The 23,760-nt window shown below is 46.3% G+C and overlaps 1 protein-coding gene across 1 annotated transcript in view; it reads left to right on the top strand.

Annotated features, from left to right (window-relative positions):
• GRM7 (glutamate metabotropic receptor 7) overlaps positions 1–23,760 on the top strand; it is an 872,294-nt gene that overhangs the window by 490,117 nt on the left and 358,417 nt on the right. The window lies entirely within an intron of this gene.

Raw genomic sequence — 23,760 nt, 5'->3', positions numbered from 1 at the left:
GATAACTGATGAAGCTGCTGGCCCCATGCTCTCAAGGTGTTCTTGGTGCAGCCATGAAACACAGGAAATAAGTTTAGTTCTAAAATATAGTTTTTAGAAGAGAACAAGGCAGGAATCGCTAGGTTCATTTTTTTTGTTATTTATGATTTTATTCTATGTAAATCGAATTCCTCTTTACAGTGCTAAAACAGGTATTTTATATGACTTTGTGATCAAATCAGGAATATTTCATAACACCTCCTGCCATGCCCATAACTCTTCTGTCTTATTAGTGAGGCAGATGGCTTCTAAATTGTTAGAGATAGGAGACCTCAATCAATTGTGACTTTTCTCCTTTTTCCTCTTTCCTGAGAAATTTTGTTAGGGAAACAAACACACACACACACACACACACACACACACACACACACACACACACACACACACCATACTGATGGATAGGGTAACCTTTCTAATCTGTTTCCGTCATCATTTTTCAGCAATGAGATATCTTTTTGAAACATTACGAGATTCTTTTTTTGACAAAGGGTCTCCTAAGAAGAGTGCAGTTGATTTTTTTTCAGGTACTCTTTCTACTTTATGTCTTTGTTTTAATTTTTTTTTAATTTTTTATTTATTTATTTTATTTATTTATTCCCTTTTGTTGCCCTTGTTGTTTTATTGTTGTAGTTATTATTGTTGTTGTCTTTGTTGGATAGGACAGAGAGAAATGGAGAGAGGAGGGGAAGACAGAGAGGAGGAGAGAAAGATAGACACCTGCAGACCTGCTTCACTGCCTGTGAAGCGACTCCCCTGCAGGTGGGGAGCCAGGGTTCGAACTGGGATCCTTATGCCGGTCCTTGTGCTTTGCGCCACCTGCGCTTAACCCGCTGCGCTACAGCCCGACTCCCCTGTTTTAATTTTTATTGAGGGAATGTCGGTTTCTTAGACTCTATGCTGCAGGGGTACCTCTTCCTGTGGTATATGACCAAACCAAGCTCACGATCAATTCCCAGTAACCTTTGCTCAAAGTCTATTGCCTTCCTTTCACCCGAGCAACACCTCCCACCCCAGTGATCTCAGTCAACTCAAGGGCTTCTTTTTCTTTGATTTTTCTCTCTTTGTTTGCATTGATTAATATATATATGGAGTAGAAACTAAAACAAATGAGAGGGAAGCGGGAGAGAGAGAGAGAGAGAAGGAGAGAGAGAGAGAGAGAGAGAGACATTTGCAGCACTGCTTCACTACTTGTGAAACGGGGCCTTGCAAGTGGGGGCTAAGGGCTTGAACCTGCCCCCCGTTGCACATGGCAACATGTGCACTCAATCAGCCCCACTTTGTTTCTTCATGCCCTGCCTATTAGTGAGTGTGTCTGTTCTTTTCCTCAGTAGTTACGTCACTTAGTATGATGCCCTTCCAACTCCATTCATGTTGTAGCAAAGACAATCTTTCATGTTTTCTCATAACTGAGTCATATCCCAATTGTGTGGTTATACTGTCTCTTCTTTATCCAGTCCTCTGGTCTTGGGGCACTTGAGTTGATGTCAGACCCTGGTTATTGTCAACAGGGTTGCAGTGAACACCCCTGTGCATGAATTCTTTGGGGTTAGTTGGTGTTCTTTAAGTAACTAGCTAGGAGTGGGATAGCTGGGTCATGTTCTAGTACTCTTGGGTAATCTAAGAAACCTCTACACTGTTTCCTGTTGGGCTGGGTTGATCCATGCCAGTCAACAGCACCTAAGTGTTTCCTCCAATCTCTTGCCAACACTTGTTTCTGACTTCTGTGAGGTGGGATTTTGTCAAGTGGGGGGGGGGGGTGGTTGATGCTTCATTGTTTTTTATTCTTGTTTCCTCATAAGTGACAATGAAGACCCCCCCTTGTTTGATGGTATATGTGAACCTCTAATCAAAGCACTAACAGTGTCTCTGGAGGGGGGGTAAGAGGAATGCAGGGTCCCAGTCCCCACCCCCAACCCTCTGTATATAAAGAATCTGCCTTTTAGAAAGATGAACCTAAAAGTACTGGTGAGATAGTGTTGTATGCTTTACATTGGGTTGTTCTAGCTCTCCCCCGCCAAGAAAATTGGATCAGTCCTGCTAATTTCGCGGGCCCGCTTGGCCCCGCCCCATGGAACCCCGAGAGGGTTCCAGAGTTACAGAGTTAGAGAGTTGGAGAGTTGCAGAGTTAGAGAGTGCTTGGCGCAGTCGCGGGGGAAAGAGGCAACAGAGTTTTGTTTGGTGATTAGTTTGGGTTAGTTCATGAATCGTTGTTCCTGAATAAAGAAATACAGCTTCCCTGCCCAGCCGTATGTCTCTGGTCGTCTCTGTTACCCGCCCGTGAAGCTAGCCCGGCCAGCTGGAGCCGCCGAATATTAACAACAAGATAGCTCAATAGAAAAAAGGAAAAACAGGTGGGAATAGATAGCATGATGGTTATACAAAGAGACTCTCATGCTTGAGGCTTTAAAGTCCAGGTTCAATCCTCCACATCACCATAAGCCAGAGGTAAGCAGTTCTCTGGTATAAATAAATAAAAGAAAAGAGAAGAAGAAAAAGGAAAAACTAATGAACCAGGGAGTGTGTGTGTGTGTGTGTGTGTGTGTGTGTGTGTGTGTGTGTGCCCGCGCATGCTGGGGTTTATAAAAATGGCTGTTATTTTTAGCTACATAGAGACTGTGTTAGCGAAATAAGAAAAGAGGGAAAAGCCTGCCGACCATGTGGCATGGGCCACAATCCTTGAACAGGGGCAGGCCCCAGGAGAAAGGACATCCTGTGGATCCTGGGAGAAGACAGAGATGACAGGCAGCAGGAGGGAGTGAAGAAGAGGCAAAAAGGGAAGAGGAAAAAGAGGGCTCAGCTTCTACCAGAGGCTTGCTTAAGTAGTCCCTCCTACCCACAATCCCTCAGGAGTTTACATCCTTTGCTATAGGTCATGATATCAGCCATATGATAATCACATACATAGTCCCTAATCCCTTTTGCTTATGGTCAGTGAACAATGTAGTCCCAACATAGCTCCGTGGAGAGTTTGCTGTTTTGCCTTGAGCATGGCCTAGGTTCAAACTGGCCCCCACCACAGTGAAGGCAGTGTCAGTGCTGTGGCCACGTACACACTGTACCTTTTCAGCACCTCTGTCTCTGTCTAAAAAGTAAGTAAATAGTCTACATAATTCCTCTACACATGGGAATTTGAGAGAAACTACTTTAAAATATTATTGTTCCCTTCTTCCCAAGCTTTTAAGACATGTCTCTTCAAACTACAATTATCAGCTAAAGCAGCATTTTTCACATTAAATTTGACTGTATAGACTATAAGAAAACTGTCTTCATCAGAAAAATCTACAACAGTACCAACTCTTTTCATAGATAGAACTTCTACTTAGAATTTTTGCAATGAATTATTTATTTTTTTGTTATTTTTCAGTACTTTACTAATTACTTACAAGATTATGATTACTGGGGTATACTTTTCTTTTTTGTGTGATTTGATATTGATTTACAAAATTACATGTCAACGGGTATAATTCTACACCGTTCCCACCACCAGAGTTCTGAATCCCAAGTCCCTCCAGATTGTAACCCACCATAGTTCTCCCAAGGTTGCAGACATCGGCTAACTATCATCTCTACAATCATCTGTCTAGATTTGTACATAATTACCCCCTTTTCCTTCCCGATCCAGTCCTTTCTTTCCCTCTAAATCATTCATGACCCTGTTACTGCATACAAATGTCCCTCCCTTTTTCCTTCTCTCTCTGCTGGTCCTGATGGAGCTGGAGTTCAGAGCCCACTTATGCTTTTCCTCCTGTCACTTCTCCCCCACCGGGTGTATGGATCACAATAGTTTCTGGGGTGCAGAAGGTAGGAGTTTTGATTTTTGCAATTGCTTCTCCACTGGATTAGGGCATTTCTCAGGTCGGTTCATAGAGGGTGTACTTCTATCCCATACCCGCCACCAGAGTTTGGTGACCCCAATATTCATAGGTCTCACAAAGTCAGAAGTACTTAGAAGCAGTTTGACTTCTTCCTCCCCCTTCTTCCTCTTCCTTTTCTTCCACCCACGTTCTCTCCTCTTTTCCTTCTTCTCTTCCTTCTCCTTCTTCCCCTATCCTCCTCTTTCTGCTCTTCCTCTTCTTGCTTTATATTTCACAAATTCCTGTGTTCCAATTCTCTATATTCTATATATCTGCAGAACTATCTGATACTTATCCTCCTATAAGTAATTGCTGAGTTGCTTGCTTATCCTTCTGGGATTAAAAAAAAATTCCCATAATTTGAACACTGAGAGAGAGAGAGAGAGACAGAGAGACAGAGAGACACACAGAGAGAGACAGAGAGAAGAGACAAGAGCACTGCTTAGCTTTGGTTTATGACAGAGCTGGGGATTAAACCTCAGAGTCCCAGGTATGAGAGTCTTTTGCAGAACCTTTATTCTATCTCCCTGTTTCCTATCCTTCTGAGATTGTCTTCCAATGTGTAGAAACTTTTTCAGTTTATGCAGTTCCATTTACTTAATTCTGTTATAGTTTCACCTGCCCATGGGATTGAGTCTTCAAATATATCTTTGATGTTAAGTTCACTTTAATTGTAGACAAATAACCTTTAGTCTTCAGTTTAAGATCTGAATGGTTAATGGAAATATGTATTCATATTTTAAACCAACATATACTTTTTTTCTATTGAAAGTTTTTTTTTCTTATTCATTTTTGGATAGCAGGGGTAAATTAAGAGGGGAGAAGGTACAGAGTCGGGCAGTAGCACAGCGGGTTAAGCGAACGTGGTGCAAAGCTCAAGGACCAGCGTAAGGATCCTGGTTTGAGCCCCCAACTCCCCACCTGTAGGGGGAGTCACTTTACAGGCGGTGAAGCAAGTGTACAGGTGTCTATCTTTCTCTCCCCCTGTCTGTCTTCCCCTCCTCTCCCCATTTTTCTCTCTCCTATCCAACAACGATGACATCAAGAACAATAATAATAACTACAACAATAAAACAACAAGGGCAACAAAAGGGAAAATAAATAAATAAATAAAAAAAGAGGGGAGAAGGTGACAGAGAAAGAGAGATGCCTACAATACAGTTTGATTGCTCATGAAGGTTTCCCCTACAGGTGAAGAAATGGGGCTTGAACTAGGTCCTTGAGCACTGTAATGTGCATGTTCTACCACCAAATCTACCACGTTCTTACTCTGTATCCTTGATTTTAGTCTAGGCATTAGTTTCCGTGCTAGCTGTTATTGCTTTCTTACTCTATACCATGATTCTGTCTGTGTGTTTGTAGTGTATTTACTTGTGACTTTATTATAGACATTGATATACATAGGAAATGCTGTACTGTTTTTCTCCTATGTCCATTATTACTACTACTATTCATTTACTTTTATTGTTATCAATTTAAAATGTCATGTAGAAGAAGTTAAAACATTATTTTTTTTCCTTTTCTTTTCCTTTCTTTTCTTTTCTTTTTTTCTTTTTTATTTAAGAAAGGATTAATTAACAAAACCATAGGGTAGGAGGAGTACAACTCCACACAATTCCCACCACCCAATCTCCATATCCCACCCCCTCCCCTGATAGCTTTCCCATTCTCTATCCCTCTGGGAGCATGAACCCAGGGTCATTGTGGGTTGCAGAAGGTAGAAGGTCTGGCTTCTGTAATTGCTTCCCCGCTGAACATGGGCGTTGACTGGTCGGTCCATACTCCCAGTCTGCCTCTCTCTTTCCCTAGTAAGGTGTGTCTCTGGGGAAGCTGAGCTCCAGGACACATTGGTGGGGTCTTCAGTCCAGGGAAGCCTGGCCGGCATCCTGATAACATCTGTAACCTTATGACTGAAAAGAGAGTTAACATACGAAGCCAAACAAATTGTTGAGCAATCATAGACGCAAAGCTTGGAGTAGTGAAGAGGAAGTGTTGGGGGGGTACTCACTGCAAACTCTAGTGTACTGCAAAATATATACCTGAAAGCAAAACATTATTTCATGTGGTCCAGGAGGTGGTGCAGTGGATGAAGCCTTAGATTCTCAAGCATGAGGTCCTGAGTTCAATCCAGAGTGTACAGAGTGATGTTTGGTTCTTTCTCTCTCTCCTTCTATCTTCATGAATAAATAAATAAAATCTTTTTTAAAAAATTCTTTCTTTGGTGGTTACAGTAGGTCAGAGTATGCCATGGAGGTCACCAATACTTTCGTTTTATAATTGCATATGATCCAACCAGGAAGAAAATTAAATGGGCTTTTTTCCCCAAAAAACTAGGTCCAATTATGTAATAAATATTCTAAGGTCATGATAAGCAGAATATAGTAGTGACCATAACTTGGACTAAAACTGAGTCAGAGCATGGAACACCAGTCCTAAGGACCCATAGTCGATGTGATTCATAGGGTGCTGGAATCAGCTTTCAGAAAATATTGGTTTTATTAGAATTTTTAAAATAAAATACTGGGTCAGGAATTTATTTTATTTATTTTAAATATTTATTTTATTTATTTATTCCCTTTTGTTGCCCTTGTTGTTTTATTGTTGTAGTTATTATTGTTGTCATTTTTGGATAGGACAGAGAGAAATGGAGAGTGGAGGGGAAGACAGAGAGGAGGAGAGAAAGATAGACACCTGCAGACCTGCTTCACCGCTCGTGAAGCGACCCTCCTGCAGGTGGGGAGCCGGGGTTCGAACCGGGATCCTTATGCCGGTCCTTGTGCTTTGCGCCACCTGCGCTTAACCCGCTGCGCTACAGCCCGACTCCCAGGAATTCATTTATAAAAGTATGTCGCTATATATTTTTCTCTGTGAACATTTTAACTGCTAATAAAAATCTGTCCTAAGAGACAGTTGTATGACCATGAGAATGAGATATCAAAGCATTTAAGTCCACCTGGTCCAACCCAGATCTCCTCCTTAGGACCATAAGACATCTATTCTTCTGCTGAGTATGCGACATAACATAATATACAAACATGCATGTCTTAGATATGTCACTATTTTCTTATATTATCTTTATTTATTTGTTGGATAGAGACCATCATAATTTGAGAGGGAAGAGGATGATAGAGAGGAAGAGAGACAGAGAGATCCCTCCAACACTGCTTCACCACTTACAAAGCTTTACCCCTGCAGGTGGGGACCAGGGACTCAAACCTGAGTCCTTGTGCACTCACCCAGGCATGCCACCACCCGGCCCCAATATGTCACTCACTATTTTGATAGCATGGTCTCTGCAGCCACATAGAGATAGATTCAAGAGAGAAAGAATACACACATACCACACATTTGCACAGCACACACACCAAGCACCACCTCCCACAGACACATCACTCAACACACAGAGGAACCTGTTGGTATGCTTCTAAATTCTGCTTCAAAGACCCCTTCTGTTTCATTGATTTAATCCCCCCTGCTTAACACTGTATTCTATTTACATAACCACTGTTAACTAAGCACCGCCCTGCCTCCAGGGCATTGGTTTAATCCTCACTGTTTTGCACGCTTTTTCCTTCTCCCCACCCCCTGTCCTACATACATCCTCTTCGGACCTTACTCTTCTGCCTCAGGATATATACGGACAGGACTGTGATCAGAGATAGATTAGATTGCGCTGCGTTCCACATGAATAAAGAGATACTGCTTCCCAGCTCAGCCATGAGTCCCTGGTCATCTCTCTCCCGCCTGTGAAGCCAGCCCAGCCCGGCAGGAACCCACTTCAGGAACATGTGCACATCACACATGATACACTTTTCTCTGGGAAGACAAATCACTGATTTCTTGGCAATCAGCATTCTGTCACTACTATGTTATCTGTGATCAGGAGTGTTGTGGTGTCTACACAGCCAATTAAACCTGAAGAAATTACTGTGTTTCTGTCAATTTCCTTCAAAGCTCATTTTTCTATCATGACTTCATTGAGTTATTAGGCTGAAATCGAGACACATTAAGACACTGGATTCTATTTTCCTCTCTCTGGAAAAACTACTGCCCCTCCATCCCCAGTTCAGTTGGAACCAGTACTTCCTGAAGGTGATATGCAACACTTTTCATTACTAGACCAACTCCTCTAAGTCAGTGTGATTCATAGGGTGCTGGAATCAGCTTTTAGAAAACATTGGTTTTATTAGAATTTTAAAAATAAAAATACTGGGTCAGAAACTCATTTATAAAAGTGTGTCGATACATATTTTTCTCTGTGAATATTTTAACCCCTAATAAAATTCCTAGTTTAGAACTTAAAAGAAAAATTCAGTGATTTAACCCAAGTAGGCTTTGTTTGTATAGACAGTCCTCTGAAATCATACTTGCGATAAACATATTTCTTTCGAATAATGGCCCACAGCCTCTAAATCCCAACTCCTGTTTATTTAACCAAATGCCTCTTCAGTGTCTTCTCCTTGGTTTGCATTGAACAGTCAATCTTACATTCGAGTTTTTCTGTCATTGTTTTAGAGTCAAAGCTCCTCCTTTATATCCACTTAAATCAATATTTCTGGGAGGCACAAGGAATATATATATATACATATACGTATACGTATACGTATACATATACTGTTTATTTATTTTCCTGGGACTTTGCTGTTAAAAAGCACTTCCTAATAACAATAAGCATAATAGCAATAAGCTCCCATGGAAACTTTTGCTGAATGCTTAGCATGTACCACATTTGCATCAAAGTTTTTATGTCTTTAATATAATTTAAATTAAGAGCCATTTAATGAGGCTGAAGATCCTTTTGCTTTCTGCAGTATTGTGATGTGGAATAAGAAAATGCATTTTTATGTTTCTCTTGCAAGCAAAGAGCTTCTAAGATCCTTGAGTTTCTTGTATCATTTTATTGGGGGAATTAATAGTTGATAGTTAAGCTGTTGGCACATGAGTATAATTTCTCGTTTCCACATGATAGGATTCTGCAAAACACTCTCACCCTCAACTTGGGTCTCCTCCCCCCCATCCTGACCCAGCCCCTCTTCCCTGTTCTCCTTCCCTAGAGATAAGATGTTGTGTGGAACCACGTGCTCGAACTGACAGAATAACCCCTGTGACCCAGCTGCAGGCCTACCCATTCATTCAAGGGTCTGGTGAAATTTCAGACGCTTCCACTTTGATTTTTGTATATGTATCTTCTGAGTTTTATTTTAATGGAAGAGAGAGAGATGCAGAGAGGACGTTGTGTGGTGGTGCACTGGGGTTAAGTGCACATAGTGTGAATTGCAAAGACCTATGCAAGGATACCAGTTTGAGCTGAGGCTCCCCACCTGCAGGGGGGGGGGTCACTTCACAAACAATGAAGCAGATCTGTAGGTGTCTATCTTTCTCTCCCCTTGTTGGTCTCTCGGCCTCTCTTAATTTCTTTCTGTCCTATCCAAATTTTTGAAAAAATGGCCACAGGAACAGTGAATTTGTAGTGCTAGCACCAAGTCCCAGCAATAACCCTGAAGCAAAATGAGACTGAGAGAAAGAGAGAGACAGAGACATAGATACAGAGACAGAGAGAGATGCAAAGAGAGAGAGAGAAAGCACTGCTCAGACCTGGTTTATGCTGGTGTGGGGGATTGAACCCTAAGCCTTTGGAGCCTCAGACATTAAAGTCCTTTTTTTGTAGAACCATTATATTTTCTCCCCTGCCCTGTAATTCAATTTCTTTTTTAAAAAATTACTTTATTGAGGAAATTGTATTCTGCAAGACTGTAGTTGTATTTATTTATTTATCACCTTCCGTTGCCCTTGTTTTATTGTTGTAGTTCTTATTATTGTTCTTACTGATGTCGTCATCATTGTTGGATAGGTCAGAGAGAAATGGAGAGAGGAGGGGAAGACAGAGAAGGGGAGAGAAAGACAGACACCTGCAGACCTGCTTCACCGCCTGTGAAGTAACTCCCCTGTAGGTGGGGAGCCAGGGGCTCGAACCATGTAGTTGTCTTAAGGGTACAATGTCACATCTCCCCCAAATCCGTGTTAACATATCAAGAAAAGGCTATCTCCCTCCTCCACTGGGCAGTGGGTCCCCAGACACACGCAACCCCCTTCTGCTCTCCTCCCTGACTAACCACAGGTCTGCAGACAATGAGTTTGGCTCCTTAGTGTTTCACCTTATCTTTTCTCCTGCTTTGTAGAGTTCCTAAGCCCCACACAAGAGTGAGGGCATCTGATATTAATCTGTCTCCTTTGTCTTATTTTATTTGCCAGGATCTTCTCCATTTCCATCTATGTTGTAGAAAAAGGCAAGATTCATCTTCTCTTGAAGCTGAGTAGTATCCCATCATGTGTGTATGTGTGTGTAAGAGTGTGAGACAATTTTATTACCCACTCATCTGCCTTTGTTCACTTGACTTGTTTTCAAATCTTGATTATTGTGAATAGTCCCTTAAGGAGAAGAGGTGTGTATGTATGCCACTGTGATTTTTAATTGCAGTTATGCCAATCCTTTGTTGACAAGATACCTCTAACTTAAATCTGAGAGGAAAAGACTCTTGATTCCTTTTTTTTTTGCATTCAGGGTTATTGCTCAGTGCCTGCTCTATGAATCCACTGCTCCTGGAGGCCTTTTGTTGCCCTTGTTGTTGTTATTGCTGTTGTTGGATAGGACAGGAAGAAATTGAGAGAGGATGAGAAGACAGAGAGGAGGAGAGAAAGATAGACAGACACCTGCAGACCTGCTTCACCACTTCTGAAGTGACCCTCCTGCAGAAGGGGAGCTGGGGGCTCGAACCAGGATCCTTATGCCAGTCCTTGCACTTCCTGCCTTGTGCACCTTCTCTGCTTACCGCCAGCCCTCCCACCCACCCACCCCTGCCCCTGCTCTAGATTCTTGATTTATCCTCAAGCTTCTTACTATCTCCCCCGTATGGGATTCTTTTCTTTCAGTTTATCTGTTAGACTCATTTCTGAATTTCAAATGTAATTTTACCTGAACATAATTTTTGAGCGTAGGTCTTTAAAAGATAAGATGAGTTGAAACCATATCATGTAAGAATATCACAAATCACTCATAGCTTGATGATTATACATATTCTTTGTATTCACTTAACTCAGAACATTGTCAGAATGGTAGCAGTCCAGATCTGATTGTAGTCTCTAATAAAGGTGTTTGAATGAGACAAAATGTGTACCCTCTAGGGAAGGGAATTTGCCAGAGTTAGCGTAATGCTAGAGCTCACATACTCACAAAGGTAATTGCTTGGCTCCACCTCAATTAAAACCCATATTAATTGTTACAAGAATACCTGTGTTTTCTTAATATTTTGCATTAAACATTTAGCATCTTGCTGATTAGACTATGTTTTGTATAATCACCTCTCAAGATGTAATTTGGCCATTGTCAGGCCAACTGGTAAAACTGAGGTTCCTGTGATTGCTGACTCATTACACTCGGGCCTGGAATCCCATGATCCCATCACAGCCTTTCCCTGTGGATGTTTCTCTGAGGGTGATTTACAGACCTTGTTGCTTCCAAAGCGTTGGTTGTATTTTCATGCAGGGAATATAGACATTCTCATTAAATTTTATTTCATTTGCTAACTTTAAGTAACTCTTTGAATATGCATGGACAAAGGTGAAAGTGAAGCCTTATTTTTGTTTATTATTATTATTTTTGCCTTCAGGGTTAGTGCTGGGGTTTTGGTGCCTGCACTACAAATCCACTGCTTCTGTAGCCATTTTTTTTCTTTTTCTTTTCTTTTTGTTTTCCTTTGGCTAGGACAGAGAGACATTGAGAGGGGAGGGAAGACAGAGAGGGAAAGATAGACAGACACCTGCAGACCTGCTTTACTTGTGAAGTGACCCGGAGCCTGGGGTTTGAACCAGATCCTTGTGTGGGTCCTTGTGCTTTGTACTATGTGCACTTAACCAGGTGCGCTACCAGCCTGGCCCCTCATGTTTTGTTTTTTTTTATCATTATTATTATTTGTCTTTTGAATACACTCCATGCTTGTGAGTGAATGCTCTTTCATTTCCATTAAGAATCACAGGAAAAATGAGCATGCCTCAAAAGACAAGTTTGTCTGCAAATACTGTGAGTAAAACATATCCGTTGGTTGGCTACTAAGTTAGCACTTCCTTAGAACGAGACTTGATTTCCATCAGGTAACTCCCTGAGGAGATAGTTTTGCTGGAATCTATGTTCATTCCATCTGAAACCAGCACAATAGACACTGAAGAAGAATGTAACAGAGCTGATTTTCACAACTCTTTCAACAGCCCCATTTTTCTTTCTTTTTAAATTTCTTTATTGAGGGATTAATGGTTTGCAGTCGACAGTAAAATACAATAGTTTGTACATGTGTAACATTTCCACAATTTCCACATAACTATACAACCCCCATTAGGTCCCCCTCTGCCATCCTGTTCCAGGACCTGAACCCTCCCCCCCCCCCGACCCCAGAGTCTTTGACTTTGGTGCAATACACCAACTCCAGTCCAAGTTCTGCTGAGTGTTTGTCCTTCTGATCTTGTTTTCAACTTCTATGAGTGGGATCATCCCATACTCATCCTTTTGCTTCGGACTTACCTTACTTAACATAATTCCTTCACACTCCATCACACACACACACACACACACACACACACACACACACACACACACTCCCTCTCTCTCTCTCTCTCTCATAGAAGCTACATAAATTATTTATTTATTTTTGCCATTTTGGAAAAGTGTCAAGGGAAGCACTATTATCAGGTAGTGATGAATCTGTATTTTGTTTTATTCAGTCACAGAGAGAAGTTCATGAGTGGGAGGGGGAGAGGAATGGTGAAAGGAAGAGGAACTCTTACCTGAATTCCTAAGAACCGGCAGGGAATAGCTTTGTTCTGAGGCACTGCTTACCTCCATTTCCAGCCTGACAACATAGTTAGTGTTTAGTGTAGGGCAAACCAGCTTAATTTCCAAGCTGCCAAACCCTTGTCTATAACAGCTATCCCTAGGACTTTTAGGACTTGATGTCAGAGTATGAATGGACAAATTAACAAAATTTTGAAAGCAATGAAAGAATTCATTAGGCGAGGAAAGATCGTCTTAGTGAAGGACGCAATGAAGAATGGCATAAATCCCACATTAACACATTCAGGGAAACCAATGACATGGAGATAACTTTTCAGAGATATCTGAGTTGGGTATGATGACAATTACTTTGCTCTCGCAAAGGTACAAGCCTATCTTTTAGAAGTGGCACTGCCCTAGAAATAGAAGGGAATTTGTCTCTCTTTATAAACACTCCTGCCCTCAACTCCCGCTGACTTTGCATTCCCTGGTGGATTCCCAGGCTGACATGGCACTCCATTATCCAATGATTTTCAGGATTTAAACTGAATCGCTCCACAGACTTGTTAAGATTCTCCCACACCCTGGCTAGAGTCAGCTAAGTGCCCGCAGTGCTTTGGGAATAACATTAGACTGTAGCCTCAGACTGGGCCTCCCTTTGTTCCTTGGTGGGCCCTCCAAAACAGGCACTGCTGGCAGACAGTGGGCTCTGGCTATCCAGGCTGCTCAGGCCACAGGAGAAGCAGGAACTGTGGTAACCAGCCAGCTTCTTGGTTCTTGTGCTGGGGAAAGAGCAGCTTGCCCGCCCAAGGCTCCAGAATCAGATTGTGTTGCCTCCTCTCCTCTCCTCTTCTCTCCTCTCCTCTCCTCTCCTCTCCTCTCCTCTCCTCTCCTCTCCTCTCCTCTCCTCTCCTCTCCTCTCCTCTCCTCTCCTTTCTCCCCTCCCCTCCCCTCCCCTCCTTTCATTTCTCCTTCCTCCCTCCCTCCCTTCCTCCCTCCCTCCCTCCCTTCCTCCCTTCCTCCCTTCCTCCCTTCCTCCCTTCCTCCCTTCCTCCCTTCCTCCCTTCCTCCCTTCCTCCCTTCCTTCCTTCCTTCCTTCCTTCCTTCCTTCCTTCCTTCCTTCCTTCTTCCATCCTTTCCCTTTTCTTTGCCTCCATGGTTGTCACTGGGGCTTGGTGCCTGCACTACAAGTCCACTGCTCCTGGAAGTTATTTATCCCATTATGTCACCCATGTTGTTGTTGTTGCTGCCACTGCAGTTGTTGTTGGATAGGACAGAGAGAAATTGAGAGAGGAGGGGAAGACAGAGAAGGATAGACACCTGCAGACCTGCTTCACCGCCCATGAAGCGACCCCCCTGCAGGTGGGGACTCAAGCTCGAACTGGGATCCTTATGCTGGTCCTTGAGCTTCTGGTCATGTGCACTTCACCCGCTGCACTATCACTCACCCCCCTTTTTTTATTGCCACTAAGGTTTCACTTAATTATTTTATTGGGGGGTGCTTTACAATAAACAGTAAATACAGTTGTTGATACATGTGTCAAATGTCTCAGTTTCTGAAATCAATTTCACCCCCAGTCTACGTCCAACTCCACCATCTTGCACACCAGGATCTGAAAGTACCCCCCCCCCCCACACACACACACACACTCACAAATGTCCCAGAGTCCTTCACTTTGGTACAATACACCAAACACTGTCCACATTTTGCTTTGTGTTACCTCTTCTGTTCCTATTTCTCAGCCTCTTCCCTTGAGTGAGATCATCCCATATTCATCCTTCTCTTTCTGGCTTCTCTCACTTCACAGGATTCCTTCAAGCTTCATCCAAGGTGAGGCAAAGAAAGTAAATTCATAATTTTTAATAGCAGAGTAATAATATTCCATTGTGTATATAGACCACAACTTTCTCAGCCACTCATCTGTTGTTGGACACCTGCGTTGCTTCTATGTTTTGGGTATTACAAATTGTGTTGCTATGAACATACGTGTACACAGATCTTTTTGGGTGGTTGTGTTTGGTTCCTTAGGATATATCCTCAGGAGAGGAATTGCAGCGTCAGAGGGTAGGTCCACTTCAAGCCTTCTGAGAGCTCTCCAGACTGCTCTCCACAGAAGCTGGACCCATTGACATCCCCACTATCAGTGCAAAAAGGTTCCTTTGAACCCACAACCTCTTCAGCATTTGTTGCTGCTCTTGTTTCTGATATATGACATTCTCCCAGAGGTGAAGTGGTATCTCACTGTTGTCTTTATTTGCATTTCTCTGACTTTCCACCAGGGTTTCACTGTTGGGACTTCACATCATATACTGACCATAAATCCATTATTTCAGGTGGCCATTGTCTTCTTTTCTTTTTTTCTATTTCATTGGGTAGGACAAGGAGAAATTGAGAGGGGAGGGGGGATTGGGAAGAAGAGAGACAGAGAGACACCTGCATCACTGCTTCACTGCTTGTGAACCTTCTCCTGCAGGTGAGGTGCTGGGGCAGGAACCTGGGTCCTCATATATGGGAATGGGTGTGAGTAACTAGGTGTGCCATGCCATGCCGCCGTCCTGACCCAGAGCACATTCCTGATCTCCCTGCTCCCAGCCTGCCAAGAGACCACCTGCTGAAAAGAATTGGATGTTTGGGGATTGGGATTTGGGTCTGAAGAGAAATCATCCACCTTTGAGGAGAAAGTTGAAAAAGTCTGTATTCCACAGGAATCAGCATGCAAATGAGTATAATATTCACTTTGTTGTTGTTGACTTGTATATCCCAGTAACTCAGAATACCCAAGACAAGACAGCTGCTTACATGAAAGAAAGAAAGGAAGGAGGGAAGAGAGAAAGAAAGAAAGAAAGAAAGAAAGGAAGAAAGGAAGAAAGAAAAATTTGAATGGATGTCTTCATGAGTGTAAAAATGGCAAGAATGAGACTCAGTGTGTAACAGCACCAGATGAAAATTCTCTCACAGAAAAAGAGGAAAATAAAAATAAAAATAGGGAGTTGGGCAGTAGCACAGCGGGTTAAATGCAGGTGATGCAAAAGTCCCAGTTGGAGCCCCTGCTCCCCACCTGCAGGGGAGTCACTTCATAGTTGGTGAAGCTGGTCTGCAGGTGTCTGTCTTTCTCTCCCCCTCTCTGTCTTCCCCATCTCACTCCATTTCTCTCTGTCCTATCCAACAAGGACAACATCAATAACAACAACAATAACTACAACAATAAAACAACAAGGGCAACAAAAGAGAATAAATATATAAATATTTTTTTAAAAGACAAGAAAAATAATAGCTGACTTTCTGATGATGAGATCTGAATCTGAGACAATGGTTTAACCTTCCTTTTATGGGCTCTGTTCAACAGCTTTTAAAATGGCAGGGTCAAGCCAGGTACAGGGCTCTGGTCAAGATGAGTTCAGCCTCAGTGCCTTCTGCTGTACGGTGCAGATCCTTCTCAGGCAAAGGGAGGCCAGTGGAATTCCTAAAAATGTTTATTTACTTGATTACTTATGTGTAAGGTGACAGTGGAGAATCAGCCCAAAGTCTAGCATATGCATGATGTCTGTCACCAGTGATTGACTGCCTTATATGGTTTTTTTTAATTATTTATTTTAGTGAGAGGAGAGACCCCACAGCCCTGCCCCACCCTCCATGGGGCTCCCTGGGTGCTGTGCATGGTGCTGAGAGATGAGAGACCCCCACAGCCCTGCCCACCCTCCATGGGGCTCCCTGGGTGCTGTGCATGGTGCTGAGAGAGGAGACACCCCACAGCCCTGTCCCACCCTCCATGGGGCTCCCTGGGTGCTGTGCATGGTGCTGAAAGAGGAAACACCCCATAGCCCTGCCCACCCTCCATGGGGCACCCTGGGTGCTGTGCATGGTGCTGAGAGAGGAGACACCCCACAGCCCTGCCCACCCTCCATGGGGCTCCCTGGGTGCTGTGCATGGTGCTGAGAGAGGAGACACCCCACAGCCCTGCCCGCCCTCCATGGGGCTCCCTGGGTGCTGTGCATGGTGCTGAGAGAGGAGAGACCCCACAGCCCTGCCCACCCTCCATGGGGCTCCCTGGGTGCTGTGCATGGTGCTGAGAGAGGAGAGACCCCACAGCCCTGCCCCACCCTCCATGGGGCTCCCTGGGTGCTGTGCATGGTGCTGAGAGAGGAGAGACCCCACAGCCCTGCCCACCCTCCATGGGCTCCCTGGGGGCTGTGCATGGTGCTGAAAGAGGAAACACCCCATAGCCCTGCCCACCCTCCATGGGGCTCCCTGGGTGCTGTGCATGGTGCTGAGAGAGGAGAGACCCCACAGCCCTGCCCACCCTCCATGGGGCTCCCTGGGTGCTGTGCATGGTGCTGAGAGAGGAGAGACCCCACAGCCCTGCCCACCCTCCATGGGGCTCCCTGGGTGCTGTGCATGGTGCTGAGAGAGGAGAGACCCCACAGCCCTGCCCACCCTCCATGGGGCTCCCTGGGTGCTGTGCATGGTGCTGAGAGATGAGAGACCCCCACAGCCCTGCCCACCCTCCATGGGGCTCCCTGGGTGCTGTGCATGGTGCTGAGAGAGGAGACACCCCACAGCCCTGCCCCACCCTCCATGGGGCTCCCTGGGTGCTGTGCATGGTGCTGAAAGAGGAAACACCCCATAGCCCTGCCCACCCTCCATGGGGCACCCTGGGTGCTGTGCATGGTGCTGAGAGAGGAGACACCCCACAGCCCTGCCCACCCTCCATGGGGCTCCCTGGGTGCTGTGCATGGTGCTGAGAGAGGAGACACCCCACAGCCCTGCCCGCCCTCCATGGGGCTCCCTGGGTGCTGTGCATGGTGCTGAGAGATGAGAGACCCCCACAGCCCTGCCCACCCTCCATGGGGCTCCCTGGGTGCTGTGCATGGTGCTGAGAGAGGAGACACCCCACAGCCCTGCCCCACCCTCCATGGGGCTCCCTGGGTGCTGTGCATGGTGCTGAAAGAGGAAACACCCCATAGCCCTGCCCACCCTCCATGGGGCACCCTGGGTGCTGTGCATGGTGCTGAGAGAGGAGACACCCCACAGCCCTGCCCACCCTCCATGGGGCTCCCTGGGTGCTGTGCATGGTGCTGAGAGAGGAGACACCCCACAGCCCTGCCCGCCCTCCATGGGGCTCCCTGGGTGCTGTGCATGGTGCTGAGAGAGGAGAGACCCCACAGCCCTGCCCACCCTCCATGGGGCTCCCTGGGTGCTGTGCATGGTGCTGAGAGAGGAGAGACCCCACAGCCCTGCCCCACCCTCCATGGGGCTCCCTGGGTGCTGTGCATGGTGCTGAGAGAGGAGAGACCCCACAGCCCTGCCCACCCTCCATGGGCTCCCTGGGGGCTGTGCATGGTGCTGAAAGAGGAAACACCCCATAGCCCTGCCCACCCTCCATGGGGCTCCCTGGGTGCTGTGCATGGTGCTGAGAGAGGAGAGACCCCACAGCCCTGCCCACCCTCCATGGGGCTCCCTGGGTGCTGTGCATGGTGCTGAGAGAGGAGAGACCCCACAGCCCTGCCCACCCTCCATGGGGCTCCCTGGGTGCTGTGCATGGTGCTGAGAGAGGAGAGACCCCACAGCCCTGCCCACCCTCCATGGGGCTCCCTGGGTGCTGTGCATGGTGCTGAGAGATGAGAGACCCCCACAGCCCTGCCCACCCTCCATGGGGCTCCCTGGGTGCTGTGCATGGTGCTGAGAGAGGAGACACCCCACAGCCCTGCCCCACCCTCCATGGGGCTCCCTGGGTGCTGTGCATGGTGCTGAAAGAGGAAACACCCCATAGCCCTGCCCACCCTCCATGGGGCACCCTGGGTGCTGTGCATGGTGCTGAGAGAGGAGACACCCCACAGCCCTGCCCACCCTCCATGGGGCTCCCTGGGTGCTGTGCATGGTGCTGAGAGAGGAGACACCCCACAGCCCTGCCCGCCCTCCATGGGGCTCCCTGGGTGCTGTGCATGGTGCTGAGAGAGGAGAGACCCCACAGCCCTGCCCACCCTCCATGGGGCTCCCTGGGTGCTGTGCATGGTGCTGAGAGAGGAGAGACCCCACAGCCCTGCCCCACCCTCCATGGGGCTCCCTGGGTGCTGTGCATGGTGCTGAGAGAGGAGAGACCCCACAGCCCTGCCCACCCTCCATGGGCTCCCTGGGGGCTGTGCATGGTGCTGAAAGAGGAAACACCCCATAGCCCTGCCCACCCTCCATGGGGCTCCCTGGGTGCTGTGCATGGTGCTGAGAGAGGAGAGACCCCACAGCCCTGCCCACCCTCCATGGGGCTCCCTGGGTGCTGTGCATGGTGCTGAGAGAGGAGAGACCCCACAGCCCTGCCCACCCTCCATGGGGCTCCCTGGGTGCTGTGCATGGTGCTGAGAGAGGAGAGACCCCACAGCCCTGCCCCACCCTCCATGGGGCTCCCTGGGTGCTGTGCATGGTGCTGAGAGAGGAGACACCCCACAGCCCTGCCCACCCTCCATGGGGCTCCCTGGGTGCTGTGCATGGTGCTGAGAGAGGAGAGACCCCACAGCCCTGCCCCACCCTCCATGGGGCTCCCTGGGTGCTGTGCATGGTGCTGAGAGAGGAGAGACCCCACAGCCCTGCCCACCCTCCATGGGCTCCCTGGGGGCTGTGCATGGTGCTGAGAGAGGAAACACCCCATAGCCCTGCCCACCCTCCATGGGGCTCCCTGGGTGCTGTGCATGGTGCTGAGAGAGGAGACACCCCACAGCCCTGCCCACCCTCCATGGGGCTCCCTGGTTGCTGTGCATGGTGCTGAGAGAGGAGAGACCCCACAGCCCTGCCCACCCTCCATGGGGCTCCCTGGGTGCTGTGCATGGTGCTGAGAGAGGAGAGACCCCACAGCCCTGCCCACCCTCCATGGGGCTCCCTGGGTGCTGTGCATGGTGCTGAGAGAGGAGAGACCCCACAGCCCTGCCCACCCTCCATGGGCTCCCTGGGTGCTGTGCATGGTGCTGAGAGAGGAGAGACCCCACAGCCCTGCCCACCCTCCATGGGACTCCCTGGGTGCTGTGCATGGTGCTGAGAGAGGAGAGACCCCGCAGCCCTGCCCCACCCTCCATGGGGCTTCCTGGGTGCTGTGCATGGTGCTGAGAGAGGAGAGACCCCACAGCCCTGCCCCACCCTCCATGGGGCTCCCTGGGTGCTGTGCATGGTGCTGAGAGATGAGAGACCCCACAGCCCTGCCCCACCCTCCATGGGGCTCCCTGGTTGCTGTGCATGGTGCTGAGAGAGGAGAGACCCCACAGCCCTGCCCACCCTCCATGGAGCTCCCTGGGTGCTGTGCATGGTGCTGAGAGAGGAGAGACCCCACAGCCCTGCCCACCCTCCATGGGGCTCCCTGGTTGCTGTGCATGGTGCTGAGAGAGGAGAGACCCCACAGCCCTGCCCACCCTCCATGGAGCTCCCTGGGTGCTGTGCATGGTGCTGAGAGAGGAGAGACCCCACAGCCCTGCCCACCCTCCATGGAGCTCCCTGGGTGCTGTGCATGGTGCTGAGAGAGGAGAGACCCCACATCCCTGCTCAGCCTCCATGGGGCTCCCTGGGTGCTGTGCGTGGTCTGAGAGAGGAAACACCCCACAGCTTTGCTCCCCCAGTGCTGTCCATGGTGCTCCCAGGTAGTCCCACAGATAAAACTCAAGGTTTTATGTTTGGTGAGGCTTGGTTGTATAAGGAGAGATACCTTTACCCCCCTGAATATGTCATTTTTGAGTAAAGAGTCTTGTTCTCTAAGTTCTGAAGCTAAAAGAAATAACTTTTCTTTCGATCCTGCCCTTTTATATTCTCTCTGGAATAGATCAGTTAGTTTCCCTTCCCTCTTCCTTCTCCTTTTCCATCTCCTCCTCTTTCTCCCATTTTATTGGATAGGACAGAGAGAAATTGAGAGAGGAGGGAGAGATAGAGGTGGAGAGAGACCGGCAGTCCTGCTTCACCTTTTTTGTAGTGTTCCCTCCTGCAAGTGGGGAGCGGGGTTTCCAGCCCGGGCCCTTGTGTGAGTCCTTCCACATAGTATCATGTGTGCTTAACCAGGTGTGCCATTGCACGAGCTCCCCCCTAGTTTCAAAAGTCCTCTAAATAGGTATAAAAAAGTACTGATTTTTACTGTTAATGTTTAAAAATAATTAACACTGATTTATGAACTCATTGTGCAGTTGACTCAAGTATCTACAATGTGACAGTATACATTAGGCTTTGGGAGGCACAGTATTTAGTAAGTTGAATTTATTATTGTTCACTTGCATTTTTTTTTCTGTCTGTTCTGCATTGGGCTCTGGGAATAATAAATAATAGAAAAATTAAAAACAGTGAAAAGACAGAGGAGGCTTCTTTATTCCTGAAACTGAGAATCTTCTGGAAGAAATTAGGAAGAATTTATACCCACATTCGTAAACAGGGTCATCAAGAAGGAAATGAGGACAGTAGGGCAGATTTCAGTTCAGTGCCCCATATGGGGCCAGGGCTTGAACCCAGGGCCTCACGCCATAAAGCCTGTGCTCCACCAGACGAGCTATTCTCTAGGCCTTGCTTTTTTTTTTCTTTTTTTAATTTTTATTTATGAAAAGGAAACAGGGACAAAACCATAGGATAAGAAGGGTACAACTGCACACAATTCCCACCACCAGAACTCTGTATCCCCTCCCCTCCCCTAATTGCTTGCCTATTCTTTATCCTTCTGGGAGTATGGACCCAGGGTCATTATGGGATTCTGAAGGTGGAAGGTCTGGCTTCTGTAATTGTTTCCCCGCTAAACTTGGGCATTGCCAGGTTGATCCATACTCCCAGCCTGCCTCTCTCTTCCCCTAGTGGGTCAGGGTTCTGGGGAAGCAGGGCTCCAGGACATATTGGTGGAGCTGTCTGCCCAGGGAAATCTGGTTGGCATCACTGCTAGCATCTGGAACCTGGTGGCTGAAAAAAAAGAGTTAACATCCAAAGCCAAATAAGTTGCTGACTAATCATGAACCTAAAGGCTGGGATATTGCAGATGAAGATTTGGGTTCTCCTTTTTGAAGACAGTGAGTAGGCCTATTTTAGTTATGTTCCAAAGAGCCCATGACTATATTAGTTTTTTCCAGAGCCTGACATCGGATATGCGGGTGGACCCAAGTTATTGTCTGGGGAGATGATGTCATGGCTGGAAAAAGAACCAGAAAGCCAGATCAGGGAGGAGAGTAGCTCCCAAATATGGAAAAAGTATATGAATATTGTTGACTGTAAACCCCATTGATTTGATCTGGGGCCATATTCAACATAGGAGCCTATGTAACCTCTGCATTCCTGTAGATCTGAGCTCACATTCTGTGGTCATCAGTAGGAACTTTCCAAGCTGCTCCAATTTCAGGACCCGTCTTCCTCAGGTGGTAGATAGAGTATGTCATCCAGCCTCCCTTCAGAGGATGGAACATTCTCTACCGTTGTTGATCCAAGTTGAGGGCAAGGTCCTATGGGGGCCCACAAAGGGGTTTGTTTTATTGTTCCTGATATAGATGACCAGTAACAATGGAGAAAGGGATGTATTTGAGGTATAGGCCCATCATGTCTGGGAATCTCAGGACTCTCCGACTGCAGCCCCAGCTGATGGGGTGGCCTGATAGTGACTAAAGTATGCCATATTTAATGTCATCTTTAAAGTATGCCAGTCTCTTGCCCTTACTCAGCTTTTGTAGTCTTTACTTTGATAAGGTTAGCTTTGGAGTGACTGAGGGAAGTGTAATAGGAAGTAGGTGAGGAGGGTATTTAGGTCTAAGTAGAAACTATTTCATTAGGAATGTTATGACATCTTTTTAGGTCTTTCTACTTGCTTGCTTCATTTATTGACTCACTGCAGACTATTGTGTATTTTTGCTTTCAGGTATATATTTTGCCCTAATTTATGGATACATGTGAACAACTGCCCTATCTCACGGGACCTGGTCTATATCTAGGTTTTGGGGCTTCCTTAGGAAGTGAACCACCTGAAATGGAATTAGAGAATCCTAAGGAAAGGTCTCACCCAAGTAATGAGGTTGAAGGGTTGACATTCCACATCTCGAGGCCTTCTTAATGTGATCAGTTGACTGAGACCTTCCTTCCATTCAGCTTCTCTGAGCACAGATAGCGCATGGTTTCTTGCCTCAGTTGTAGGCTTGAGCTTCACTGCTGATGCACAAGTTTGACATGTCTACACCCCCCCAGTACACTTACTTTTTGTTTTGTCTTCAAACATCCAGTCCCTTTGGCCTTGCTATTTCATTCTGTTATACTCTGCCATAAGAAAGCTAACCCTTTTGCTTCTGTGAATGTCACTTATATGCTGACTGCTATTCCTCAGTCCTTGTACCCTACCTCTCTCCTTCCTTCCCTCCCTCTCTCATATCACAAAGGGACAAAGATGGATAGGATATATACTACAGTTTTTTCAGTCACCAACTCATCTCTTGTTGGACACAGTGGAATACTACTCAGCTATTAAGAATGATGAATTTACCTCCCTCATCTCATCTTGGATGGATGGAGCTTGAAGGAGTCTTGTGACATGAGAGAAACCAGAAAGAGAAAGATGAATATGGGATGATCTCACTCCCATGGACAGAAGTTGAGAAATAAGAACAGAAGGGGAAACACAAAGAAAAACTTGGACTGGGTTTGGTGTATTGCACCAAAACAAAGGATTCTGGGTGGGAGGGTTTTGCTTTCAGGTCCTGGTGCCTGATGGTGGCAGAGGGCCTATGCCGAGGGTGAGCCTGTTGTGCAGAAAAGTCAGAAATTTCACACATGCACCAACAACTGTATTTACTGTTGACTGTAAAACATTAATCCCCCAAATATATAATATATAATATGTAATGTGTAATGTGTACTGTGTACTGTGTAATGTGTAATGTGTAATGTGTAATGTGTAATGTGTAATGTGTAATATATAATATATAATATATAATATATAATATATAATATATAATATATAATATATAATATATAATATATAATATATAATATATAATATATAATATATAATATATAATATATATATTCAGTACCATGGATACCATGCAGTGTGGGTGACTAAGGAA

This window comes from Erinaceus europaeus, chromosome 21 (assembly GCF_950295315.1).
Source record: "Erinaceus europaeus chromosome 21, mEriEur2.1, whole genome shotgun sequence".
NCBI classification, from domain to species: domain Eukaryota; kingdom Metazoa; phylum Chordata; class Mammalia; order Eulipotyphla; family Erinaceidae; genus Erinaceus; species Erinaceus europaeus.
Note: the sequence above shows the minus strand (reverse complement) of the source record. Positions and strands in the feature narration are given on the sequence as shown.